Consider the following 13,532-nt stretch of genomic DNA (forward strand, 5'->3'; position numbering starts at 1 on the left):
ACGATAACATGAGCAGATCGTTGGCTGCTGCTCTCGTTGTCCCTACAGACACCTTCATGAGATTACCTGCATTAAAACTACATACACAAAGTTTTCTTATCTTAAAATGGCACAAAGCAGGAGCTTAGCGTGCAGCTGACTCCTAAATCAAACTGAAATTAAAAGTCTGGCAGAGAAGTTTCAACAACAGACTATCGCAGAGTGGAGAACGGAGCGGTGCCAGGAGCGACGCGCGGCGGCGACAGCAGATTCTCAGGCATCAGCAGCCAACTTAAATGAAGCCAACCTGTTTCTATCATGTCTGGATCAGCCTCCTTTTCTCTCAGTTTCATCATTCTATCAGCGCTGAGATTTCAATCTGTGTCACAGAGCGGCAGCGTGTTGTTCCACTGATGACACACACACACACACACACACACACACACACACACACACACACGTGTCATGTGAGGACAAAGTTGCCATTAAAACAGGAGCTTCTCAGCAGACCTGAGTTTGTGTCGGGAGGAGAGGGCGTTCAATTGGACGTGATGTCTGTTGTGTTGAAAACAAGATAAATGTCCGCTGTGACCAACCTTCCTTTTTAAGAGCGTCCACCAAATCAGAGCGAGGTGCTGAGAGGCCCGGGGTGTCTGCTGGGTCTTTCCAGGGAAATAACCTCTGGCACAAAGATGGATGGTTACATTTCCTGCAGCAACAACAGCCGTTTGTTTGGAGGAAATAGGAGAGTAACTGGGCTGTTAGTACGAGCTGTGAGAGCCACCATGGCTGAACAGGCAAAGAAAATAACTCCACTAACACAAACCAAAACTTCACAAATTGAAAAAGCAAGAAGAGGACGGCGTGGAGCCGCCCACGCCGCTTGATTGAGAGCCAATCTCTGAGAAACCCACAGCAACAAGCTCTTAGCAGAGAGGATGGAGACGAGGAGGAGAGGTGGTGCTGCAGAGGAGGTGGGCAGGATGGATCAAAGTTATATACTCAGATAGATACCTGCCAGCTTTCATCATAATGCAGCCGACAAACTGTTTCTCACAAAGAGCCTGATGGGTAAAGAATAAAGTCACTTCATCACAGAGAGCAGTCGCTCCAACAGAGCCAGGACACACTCACTGATCCACAACAATTACACAATTACCAGCATTTACAACAACACACAGGTGATGCCCCTCAGGTAGACTGTATCCAGGCAACACGTCCACTGTGCTGTCTCTCTTTGCCTCTGTGTCATTCATCATCTGCAAGTGAGCGAACGCAGAAATCACACCTGCTGCTCTGGTGACACACAGACCCTTAAACACACCGGCCCAGGTGCATGCTGGTCCTGTCAGGGCTGCACAGTTAATCTGATGTAACAATTAAATGAACATTATCCATGTTTAAAATGCTGCGCTCAGAGAAAACATCAGACGCTTCCTAAACTAACAGCAGCCTGCGCTCTGGAGGAGACGCTAACGTTGAGTTCAATAATCCGTCATCATTCAGTGTTTGAAGAATGTTGGATTCAGCAGAACAGATCATGACAGAGAGTGAATGAGACGTGTGTCTGCACCACGCTGCAGCTCAGCTGACATGTTAAAGCACCTGATAAAAAACACCCACAACATTCTGCAGAGCGATGAACACGTGACGGTCCAAACGTCGCTAACGTCACCGCTCTGAATCCCCGTCCCTGTCCAGTGTCAGCTCAGACATCCCATAGTGACGCTGCAGTGTGTCACTGTGACATGTGACAACACGTACAGCGGAGGGATCTACAGGAGATGATGAAGAACAACCTCGTGTTAAGACCTGTTTTCATGCAAAAGCAGCAACAACATGAAACAGCAGAATACTGTTGGTTTAATGTTTTGGAGACGCTCTCTGTCTTATTCTGATTTCTACATCAGCAGGAACTGAACACGATAATCATTCTGACCATAATCCTGCAGCCCTGAGTCACACACACACACACACACACACACACAGTGTGGAAATATATACATGTATATGTACCTGTCCAAAGCTGAGGTGCATGATTCTTATAAAACCAAACAGAATAAACTAAAGTGTGTTGAGTCTTCAGTTTGCTCTCACTCACTAACAGCTGCTCCTCTCATCCACCAATCTGATCAATCTGATCTGATCAGCTCTGATCGGATCGACTGATTGATTATTGACCCCAAGACTGAAAACTCCACAAACTGCTGCTGCGTTCAGGGACCCACACAAACCTCTGAATTTAGAGAGGAGACACAGAGGCCAGAAAAAATAAAACATTTAAATGTAAAAAGGAACATTAGCGTGACGTTAGCGTGATGTTAGCGTGACATTAGCGTGATGCCTTCAGGTGTTTGAAATGTTCCTGTTCCATGGTGGTGGCGGATCAATACCAACATACTGATACTCTGGATACTGTGGTGTCAGTCTGAACAGGGGTCAGTTTCTCTGCTCTGCATCACATCTAATTCAAGAGTAAAACTGCCTCTGCACACACACACACACAGACACACAGACACACACACACACACACACACACACACACACACACACACACACACGTCCTTCATGTCCTCTTTACGTCTCCACTGCTTCTGTCTGCACTCAAACACCTGACTCCAGATCAGTCTCAGCTTCACCTGATGACATCATCAGAAGGAGGAGGGTGAGCTCACCTCCCAGCCGTCCTGATGTGGACCCTCAGGTCTGCTATAGAACCAGGTCCATGAGACCAGAACTGTCCACAGACGTTATAAAGAGAAAACACGTCTGAGCCTGACGAGTTTAATCTGACACACGTCAGCAGGAGGTGAAACAACACACATGTTCATATTGAACGTTCAGTACGAGAGGTTAGTGTCAGCTCACACTACAGACTGAACTGTTACATGTGGGAAATAAAATCTACATCTTTAACTGTGTTTAATAGTGTTAGCAGCTAGCAGCTAGCTAACGTCAGCTGTTAGCAGCTAGTGGCCGCACCTAACAGCTGACAGAGGTTGGATTGTGTCACATTATGATGCGTTCAAGCTCTGATCAGTAAAAATGATTACTAGGTGAAGGTAAATTATAATGTCCTCATGATGTGTTCAGGTGATCTTGTAAAATTTAGTTTTTAGTGATAAACTAGAATAAATCAGCTGTTTGAGGGAAAAAAGTGTCGATGATGTTTTCACAGAAATATAAAATAGATATTTCAAATATAGATATTTCAGAATTGTTGCTTCCCTAATTTGTATTTGTTTATAAGCACAACTGTACATTTATTTCTTATAAGGAGCTGCTTTTGTGTTATGTGCCGATGAGAAGAAACGTCAGAGGACACGTCACTGAGGTTTATCTCCATCATTGTTCAAAGTCAAAAGACTTTATGATTTTAGTTTTAATAAACAAATGACTGCAGGATATTTCTCTGGTATTTCTACTTTCAGCTGCATCAAAAACATGCCATCAATTCTGTGAACTGCTGCTTTAAATGACAGAGAAAAACAAACGAGAGAGAACTGGGAGCAGCAACAGCAGAGAAGGAAACACCTCCACACACACACACACACACAGCTCCACACACACCTCCACACACACACACACACACACACACACACACACACGCACACCTCCACACACACACACACACACAGCTCCACACACACCTCCACACACACACACACACACACACACACAGACTCAGGTAAACAGAAGTAAAATTAATATTTCAGTCAGATCAGATCTTCATCTTTGGTTGATGTCACATTTTCACACTGTGATGTTGGTCATCATCAGCTGGTCCTGAAACAGTCTCATGACTCACTCATCCATCAGACACACTCTGCATCTAAACTTGGTATGAGATCTAAACCAAATGTTGTGGTGTCGCCCGCTCCTGTTCTAACAACACCCATCTGTCTGCAGACACGTCTCTCTCAGAGCCCCGACATACGACCACGCCTCACACTGAGTCCTGTCAGAGGGTCATAGTGACACTGTTTCATCCCTCGGACACTGAGCCTCAGTCTGTTCAGTGGAGCCAAAGTTCTCCAAACAGGGCTTAAATCAGCAGGTGAGACGTAAAGGCAAAATAACCTCTGCTGACTGACACACTCACTGTCTCATGTTGTGTATCAGGAAGTGTTTTTGTGAGCTCTCCTCCTCCACCCTCGGCGGTGGCGGTGAAGAAGGACAGGAGGTTGGGAAGTCAGGGGGCTGATTTGCTCCACTTTCAGCCTGGCTGGCTAATCAATGATGCGGGAGGTCTGCACTCATTATGAAGTGATTAAGAGATCATTTGGAGCAACAAACCGCTGCACTTGTGCCGTCCCCACAGCCCACCCAGCTGAGAGTTCACCAATCAATAAGTGCTATGTACGGCCAGAGGCTATTTACAGAGACACTTGTTTCCTCCTGGTGTTAAACGCAGAAGCAAAGTTGTGTTTCCGTGGCGACACTCCGCCGCTGTGCTGTGATGTCTGTATTATCTTAATCTTTGGGGAGTTAATATGATCCCACTGAGCGCTAAGGTTTTTAAAATAAACAGGATTCTGGGGGATTGTGGGTGACGCGGCTGAATGGGAGTTTTGGAAGATCTTTGCGCTTAGTCATCAGCTAATAATCCTTTAAAACGGTGACAATCCGTGCACATATGAAGCCGCATTAGCCACTTCTTCACATGAAATATGCATGAAAAATGACAAGGGTTCCTCTTTGGATGATTCATTCTCTTTCCTTTCAAGAGACATCCTTTTTGTTGTGCCAGCTCCTTCCAAGCTGCCCTGTGGGAGCACGCTCTGCCCCCCCACCACACATATCAAAGAGTCTGTGTGTGTCTGTGATACTATACACTGAATAGGTACAGTCTGCTGCATCCAAAAGGCCGACGGATACAGCACAGAGGAGCAGAGAGCATGAGTCCACACGTACAACTCACAAAGCAAACACAACGCCTCGTGCATGACTTTACAAAGACACGAAACAAAGGAGCAGAAAACATCCCGCCACTGAGGTTTGACTTCTCAACACAGATTCTTTCATGAGACACGAGAACCTCTGTGGCAGGAGCACAGAAATGTGAGGCAGTGTGCTGACGCTGCAGAGCCACAGGTTAGATTTCCCTCTAATTGCTGGACTGTGTCCACCTCACTTCATGAAGCGTAACCAGACAGTCATCCAGTGTTCCTGCCGCGCTGCTTGTGGCCGTGGCGGGTTGGCGAGCGGAGCCCGAGTCCATGTTCGACAAGGGGTTAACATTTCTGAAGAACAGCTCGACAAAACCACAGGAAGACAGCCAGTCTGGACGGACGGGCCGAGGCCTGTCACTTGTCCAGTTTGTGGTCCACCGCCTCCCGCCATCTTTTTCTTCTTCTCCCTCTCCTTCCCTCTACCCTCTCTCTGAACTCAGAGCTTTTCCTCCCAGATTTTACGCACTCATCAGCTCGCCTATAATTTCCAGAGCTGTGCTAACCACAGCAGGACCACAGGAGGTAAGCCACTGCACGCCTGCTTTTGGAATCAGGACGCTTCACAGGGCTGCCAAAGACTCAGGGCTAAAGGCTGATGATTGGACGAGAGCATGAGTCGCCACCCCTCACACTCAAGACAAGAAAAATATATGAAGCCAAAAAATGGAGGAAACAAAACCTACGACGTGTAAATGAGGCGGTGACATCACCAACAGATCTCATTCAGTAACATGTTTGACCAGCAGGTGGCTCCACTGCAGGAAGTTACTCATGATTATTTAACTTTACAGCGTTGATGAAGAAATCAAACAGATTCGTTCACGCACCGTTAAATTAAGTTCCTCTGAGACTTCTCCTTGTTTGGATTTTGAGTCCACAGTTGGCTCAGCAACAGAAACTCAAGACGAGCTGCTGGTATTATGACTCAGCATAATGCAGGGGGAAAGGGGCGAACATTTCAAGCTCGTTCTTATTCCAACTCCTCAAATACCGACGCCGTGTCACTGATTTCAGACACCGACACAAAAAGGCACCTTTCACAGCGGTATGACACGACAGTGGGCAGCATCCTAAACTCACATTCTGGTGACCTGTGACAGTGCTGCCTGAGGTGCATCAGTTCATAACGCCATCAGACGGCATCACTTTGCAATGCAGCTGCTAACAACTAAATATAAGGAGATGGAGGGTTCCTGCAGGAGAGGTGCACTTTCACCCAGTAGTCCACCCAGAGTACATGACTGTCCTGCTCAGTGAACCCACCTGAGTTAAACAGACTGTGATATGTCCAAAACTCAGCAGTGACAGTTCTGTGTGATCACATGACACCTCCCCTTCAGCAGCTGCACTGGTACATTTGTTTTAAACCCTCCTGCTTGTCTTTAAATCTCTGCATGCTGTTGGCCCCGCCCTCCCTCTCTGGGCTCCGTACTGACCGGCCGTTAGTGTAGCTGACCCTGATGTGTGTCAGTGCACGACAGGTTCTTTAAGTCACAACTGGAAACTCATATTTTCAGATCAGCCTGCTGTTTATGATATGCTTTATCTGTCTATCTGCACTTCATCACTGCTGCTGTTGCTCTTTGTTGAATTTTGTCTTGTCTGGTTTTGTGAAGTGTCACTGGGCGTCTAGAAACACGCTTAGAAATAAAATTACTATCATTATTATTATTATTGTTATTATAAACCTAAACACAAGCGTTTGTCGCTCACGGAAATAAACAAACGAGGTGTTTTAAGTTTATTTTGAAAAGACTTGATGCACGTAACAGGCGTCAACTGACACAGCGTCACAGAACATCAACACAGACACAGCTAGCTCGTCACATGTAGACACGACCAGCACTGAACAAGTGGTGATATGTGACGAGCTGGGACGTGTCGACAATTTAATTGATGAAATGTTTTATATTCGATGTGCAATTACATGTTTATAACTGGAGAATGTCAGAATAACTGTCGGCCAGAACACAATAACACACTGATATTAAAATGTTAAAAAAAACTGTTTCTTTTTCAGATTATTTTTTTGTCAATGCCACAGGAGACACACACACACACACACATACACACACACACACACACACACACACACACATACACACACACACACACACACACAGAGTCAGTGCTACAGGCGATCTGTAAATGAACTTTAAATATGTATCTGAGATCATCTGCACTGAATCAGCACAAACGTTTCCTTGGAGCGCCGAAACGAAGCCGTTTCTGTTCAGCTGGAGGAGGAAAAATAAAACGGGTAGATGGAGAGCAGACAGTGATGGAGGAGCCACTTCAGCCTCGCCGCAGCAGGCACGAGGCAGCTCCGCCTGCTATTCTTCACCTGTGCCTTCGTAACGCTTGGTGCAACATGTTAATGTGATTTCTGTGGCCAAGCGGGGCCGGACCTGGAGGCCAAGGCCCGGTGGTCTCAGCAGATAGCCTGGACAGGCCTGTGCTGTGTCAGCGCCGGATTATGGATGATGGCGAGCCTGCGGGCCTGACAGGTAATAATTCACTCCCCAGGGGTCCCACACCCTTCACTGGACACCAGCAGCCGGGGGAGGGTGGGGGAGGGTGGAGGCAAACAGCCTTGGAACTCACATCCTCATAACCCACCCTCTGCTCCTGTCCTCACTCTCTGCTTCAACAAACAGGCTTCTCATTGGCTGCCCAGTTGCCACGGGTAACCAGCCATTATCAAAATGAAAGATGAGGTGCCACAGAGCGGCGCCTCTCTCAGGTGCAGGGCCAAACAAAGTCCCATATGTTGCGGATGAGGAGCTGAGATTAACTGTTGCTTCCTGAAGCACGGCGGCGCTCCGGACCATTCCTCACATGTACCACGCCACCGCGTGTTTCAGACACTTGAGACAAATCGCTGTTGTCGAGGTGCCACAACAACAGTCCAAAAAATATCAGCCAACACTCTCGAGTTCCACTGAGCTTGAAATGGGCGAGAAATGAGTGCGAGTACAGCGATTCAGCGACTCAGAGTTTGGCCTGAGGGTTTAATGTAACGTGTCGTCATGTATCCAACAGAAATTCACTTTCTCCTCCTCTGGCCAGTGTGTGTGTGTGTGTGTGTGTGTGAGCATGTTCAGATATTGAGCACTTTATCTCGATGATGAAAATGGAAATAGGCCTGCTGAATGTTCCCTAAGGGCCACCGTCCTCAGCCCCTGGTTAGGAGCCTATTTCAACCATCATTACCCTGAGGACCATTAGGAAGACGCCATCTGCACACGCGGGGCCCCTCCATCGGGGCCTCTTGTCATTTCAAACTAAAAGCAAGTGGCGAAATGGAAATCGGAAGTAAAATTACACACTGGGCTAAATGCACCATTAAGCATGCTAACTGAGCGACGGACCTATCAGGGCCTGGAAATGAGAGCCGGCCGGAGAGCGAGCAGTTTGTGGGAGGTGGCGAGGAAACGTTCAGGACTGTAAGTCAGCCGTCAGCAGAACGTGACGGTCCTAATGGTGCTGAGTTAAAACAGTAGATTGTTTGTGAGCGTGGGCGTGTGCCACACAGAGCCTTGAATATAGATTTGTATGCACTATATATAGTGTTGTTCGGAGCGCAGACAGACACGCTGCTGCTGCTGCTGCTACTGAGTATCAGACACTATCTGAGGATACAGCCGAGCATCTCTCTGCTCCTGCGGGGACGCAGCACCTCTCCTTGTCAGCAGACCAGTAACATGTCAAATAAAATAACCTGAAACCACATCGCGGCGTCCTCTGAGCAGCACACACACACACACACACACACACACAGAGCAAAGTCACTGCAGCGGCGGTAGGAAACCACAAGCCGTCCTGTGACATGACTGCGGCAGCTGAGATGAGCAGGACGAGGAAAACCCAAATCACATGATCCCACACACCATCTACACTTACACCCAGTTACACCAGTTCAGCTCTGCGTCTTTAACTGGTTCAGGAGTCTTGGTGCTAACAAACAACCCGGCTGCGTTGCCAACAGCTTTACAAAGAACCATTAGAGTCAAGAAGGGTCACAGTGACACACCAGAGACACACCAGAGACACAGAGCTGACGGTCATCACACTGTGGATATTTAAGCACCAAAGATAATCTGTATTTGCAGTATTTGGTATCTGCACATATATTTATCCTCAGTCGTGTCTGTATCGCTCGTGCACCAGGGCTGCAGTGAGCGACTGCTTTAAGGCAGATCGTGATATAAAAGTTGACAGATATCAAACTGTGTTCATTCACTCTCTATGATATTGTTAATAAATCAACTGGACTTCTTCATTTGAGTTATTTATCATTAGTTATTTTCTGAGAGGAGACTTTTTACTCAAACTTCATTAACTCTGTTTCAAGTTTATTGTAATTGCAGTAAAAATAAAAATGAACCCTTCAGTTGCCTTTAAGGATCGTTCTGACTGATGATATAAATTCTGTGATTCTGTGAAACTGATATTTTCTGACATGATTATCGTACCGTTAAACTCTCATCCTGTAGCAGCCCTGATCAGTTATGTGCCATCAACGGAGGACGCTGCACAACACGAGTAAACAACAACAACAACAACAAACTGATCAGCTGCAAACTTTTGTTCTGTTGTTACAGATATTTGTTTTTATCAGAGACACAAGAACGGACCGACGATTAACGGGACCACAGCAGGATCTGTTTCTCACATGACGTCTCCATCACCTCTCTCCAACAACAAGTTTATTTTCCCAAAAATGCTCTGAATTAAAGATGCATATTAGATTCTGAGCTGATATCCCACATATAACAACTCATTTGGCCGAGAGACGATATATATCTACGTGTTTCCCTCCTAACGTCAGTGATCATCATCATCATCATCATCAAGTCTCTTCTGTAAATGAATTATAATCATATCATACAGACTGTGATGGTGAGACGTGACACACTGCTCAGCGTGTGTGATACCTATTAGGGCTGTAATGGTACACAAAAATCTCGGTTCGGTACGTACCTCGGTACACAAGTCACGGTTCGTTTTTTTGGGTACAGTAATGAAAAAAATAAAGAACTATTAAATATCTTTTACTTATTGGTAACCTTATTAAAACATACCACCACAGCAGTTAACTCTTTTCACACAATTTTTGAATGAAACAAATATATATAAAATCCTGCTTTTTCACATTGTTTGAATGAAAATAGAAATATAAAAGTGAAAAATAAAATCCTGCTGTTTTTTAAACACAATTTTTGAATGAAAAATATAAATATACATTTCTGCTTTAACAGTTTTACTCAATTAAAATAAAAAGTATAGTGCAGCTGGTCAGCTTTAAAGTCTGCTCAGATTCAGTTTTACTAGGAACTTACTTAGCTTTCCCACTTTGTTAAAGTGCAGTAAACAAAACATGCTTATATCTAAAGTGCAGCTTAAACAATTTTACTCAACTCCAGTGGCGTTGGTTATTTCTTTAGCGCGATGGTCAGGGAAACGCTCTTTCTTTTTAAATGACGACGATATCATAGTTTGCACCAGATTGCTTTTTCTAGTCGTGCCGGTTAACGTTCAAACTCGGGTGGTGTCGCTTTAGATGCGTTAGCATGTTAGACGTGTTTCCAAGTACATACCCGACCGCTGTTCTGCAGTGTCGGCACACTGCTTTTGTCTTGTCCACTTGTTTATTTCCATCTTCGTATTTTACCCTGAAACCAAAGTGTTCCCAAACGGAGCACGTAAGGTTTGCGGGTGGGTCTTCAGGTTCGTCAGGCTCACTTGCCATGTTGTCAGAATGCAAGAATGCGCTGCACAAAGTGAAAGCGGAGATTTACGGGACACGGTCCGTCACTCAATTATGTCCGTCAGGGAACTAGATATTTTAAATGGTTCGGCTCGCAAAAACAGAATTAAAATAAAACAAAATAAAATAAAATAATATCCTGCGCCCAATAATTCAGTACAGGGTCGTGCTGAACTGGAAGTCGCGTACCGAACGGTTCGACACAAATACATGTACCGTTACGGCCCTAATATCTATCCATGGATCGTGTTGGATGATCCTGTATCGGGCCAATACAGATGTCTACTTTAATATTTTATTTTATTTATTTCATTGTCTATTTTAGTGTCTTATTTATATCTTCATCTTTATCTCGTTTCCATTCATGCTGTATTTTTCTATTTCTACTTTGCACGGAGCATTGGAACAAAAACAATTTCCCCCCGGGATTAATGAATCTGAATCTGAATCTGAAACGTGTAGATATAATCGTGCAGCTCTACTCTGAAGGTCCACAGTCTCTGAATTATTTTACGTGGCATCATATTGTCTTTATAGAAATCTATCAGAGAACACGTTGTAAATGTGTGGTAAATGTCTGAGGGGGAGTGAATGGACCAATGACGGCCCTGCCCTGTGCAGTATGTTTCTGTGTGTTGAAATGAAAGGCTCAAAGAACAGAACATGATTCAATAAATGATGCAGCAGCAGCCAGCAGGGTTCATTCTCCAGTCCACTGGTCAAACGGCTCCTGAACGTTCAAAATGTCTGCGGACGCTCCAACATCAGAAGAAGAAGCTGATTGGCTGATTCTCACACTTCATGTTAAAGCTGATATCAGCTGATGCTGTCGTGAACCCTGCTCGGCACCAGAACAGCCCCGGCTCCATGTTGGTGTCAACAGGGCTTGAGATGCCTCAACGGTTGGAGCAGGAGGAGCAGGATGTTCCTCCTCCAACACTCAGAGTAAGTAACGGTTGCCTTTACTGTTCAATCACGCCGGTGTTTCCCTCCAGCTGCACATGCATCTTTAATGTGCCTCCAAAACTTCTGCAACGCTCCAAACACATCAGAGACAAAGAGGCTGCCTTTGAGTCAGGCAGGAGGGCACGCTTCGCCCTCATGCACAGAGTGATGGTGTGGTCTGTGTGTGTGTGTGTGTGTGTGTGTGTGTGTGTGTGTGTGTGTGTGCAGGATGGATTTATCTATTGTTATGTTGTGAGGCTGAAACTGGACACACACTCAGGACTGATGCAACCCAGGCTGAGACTGATCACAGGCCCACTGAGGATGAGGATGAGGATGAAGAGTGAGGAGCTTGGACCGTCTCCTCCAACAGACACACAGCAGATCTGTCGGTGCATCGCAGCTAAAACACACACACACACACACACACACACACACACACACACACACACAGCCTGTGTGCAGACCTGTTAGAACAATGAGCTCATCGTTTCTCTCTGAGTTTGGCTCTGAGAGCAAACTGCAGCTGAAGTGATTCAGCAGGTCAGATCTGCCTCACAGTGACCGGACACACTGTTTCCTCCTGAAGACGTCACATCCCGTTCTTCACCTGATCTGCGCCACATCACAACACACTCCGCTTTACGCGCCGTTTGTGCGCACAAACAGGTCCGAGCCAACACTGCCTGCTGCTGCTGGAAAATCACAGCACAGGGTCCAAATTCAATTACACACACACGCACGCACACACACACGCACACACACGCAAACACACTATCACTCAGGGATCTGTCGGTAAGTTGCAGAGGACTCCTGCAGCAACACAACAGGACACAGTCAGTGTGAGGCTGCGTGTCCATCCACAGCTCCGAGGACACACACACACACACACGCACGCACACACACACACACACACACACATACACACACACACACACAAAGACACCAGAGGACCGACCGCACGTTGTGTCTTCAGCAGAGACACAGAGACACAGAGACAGAGACACAGAGACAGAGACACAGGGAGACACAGGGAGACAGGCAGCAGCAGCGGAGCAGAGATGTTTGCTGAGGAGCAGTTTTTGCTCAGAAACGAGTCAGAAATGTGGCTTTAAATCAGTGTGCAGGTCTGAACCTCTGTAACATGACACACAGTAATGTGCGTGTGTGTGTGTGTGTGTGAGAGAGAGAGAGACACACACAGTAGTGTGTGTGTGTGTGTGATCTAGTGTCCGCGCAGAGGGAACTCAGCCTGTGTTGAGCCCAGTCGCTCCGCAGCAGCAGCAGCAGCAGCAGCAGCGTCGGTAAACTCCCTCCAAACAGCACAAACACTTCTTACCGTGATGTTTCCTCCACCGAGCGGACGGTAAATCACCGGGCAGGGTCCCACCGGGGGCGGAGCTGTGTGCGAGCTCACGGTAAAGTCACGGTGACTTGTTGTTGTGCTCGGTAAACGGTGAACGGTTAGTAAATCCCGGAGCGGCGGAGCGGCGGTAAAGACGCTCCTCGCGGCTCAGACCAGACTGGAGACTCACTCCAATCACAACACTTCAGCAGCCAATCAGGCCACGCCCCCAGCGGCAGGCTGACAGCAGCTCTGTCCAATCAGAGAGCAAAGCTAGGATCAGGTCCTCTCTCATTGGCTCACGGCTGGAGGTTTAGAGTTACGCCCCGCCCACCTCGGGCTCACTTTTCTCCAGATGTTGAATGCCTGAACATCAGGAATGAGCCAATCAGAGCGCAGCACGGAGGATTTAAACAAGTTTGACTTCATGGGAGAAGACACATATTATATGTTAACATATTATTGTCTTCATCTGGTACACAGTTTATACTCTGTTACTGTTATTGTTATTATTATTATTATTGTTGTTGTTGTTATATTT

General features: G+C 46.4%; 1 protein-coding gene across 3 annotated transcripts in view; it reads right to left on the reverse strand.

The window, feature by feature from the left end:
- Positions 1-13,164, reverse strand: part of sema6e (sema domain, transmembrane domain (TM), and cytoplasmic domain, (semaphorin) 6E) — a 182,305-nt gene extending 169,141 nt beyond the window's left edge. For all 3 annotated transcript variants that reach the window (XM_049582618.1, XM_049582617.1, XM_049582615.1), the window contains exon 1: positions 12,986-13,164. The gene's annotated coding sequence lies outside the window, so the exon portion shown is untranslated. The remainder of the gene's footprint in view (positions 1-12,985) is intronic.
- Between the last annotated feature and the right edge of the window lie 368 nt (positions 13,165-13,532).

Source organism: Epinephelus fuscoguttatus, linkage group LG8 (genome assembly GCF_011397635.1).
Source record: "Epinephelus fuscoguttatus linkage group LG8, E.fuscoguttatus.final_Chr_v1".
Taxonomy (NCBI): domain Eukaryota; kingdom Metazoa; phylum Chordata; class Actinopteri; order Perciformes; family Serranidae; genus Epinephelus; species Epinephelus fuscoguttatus.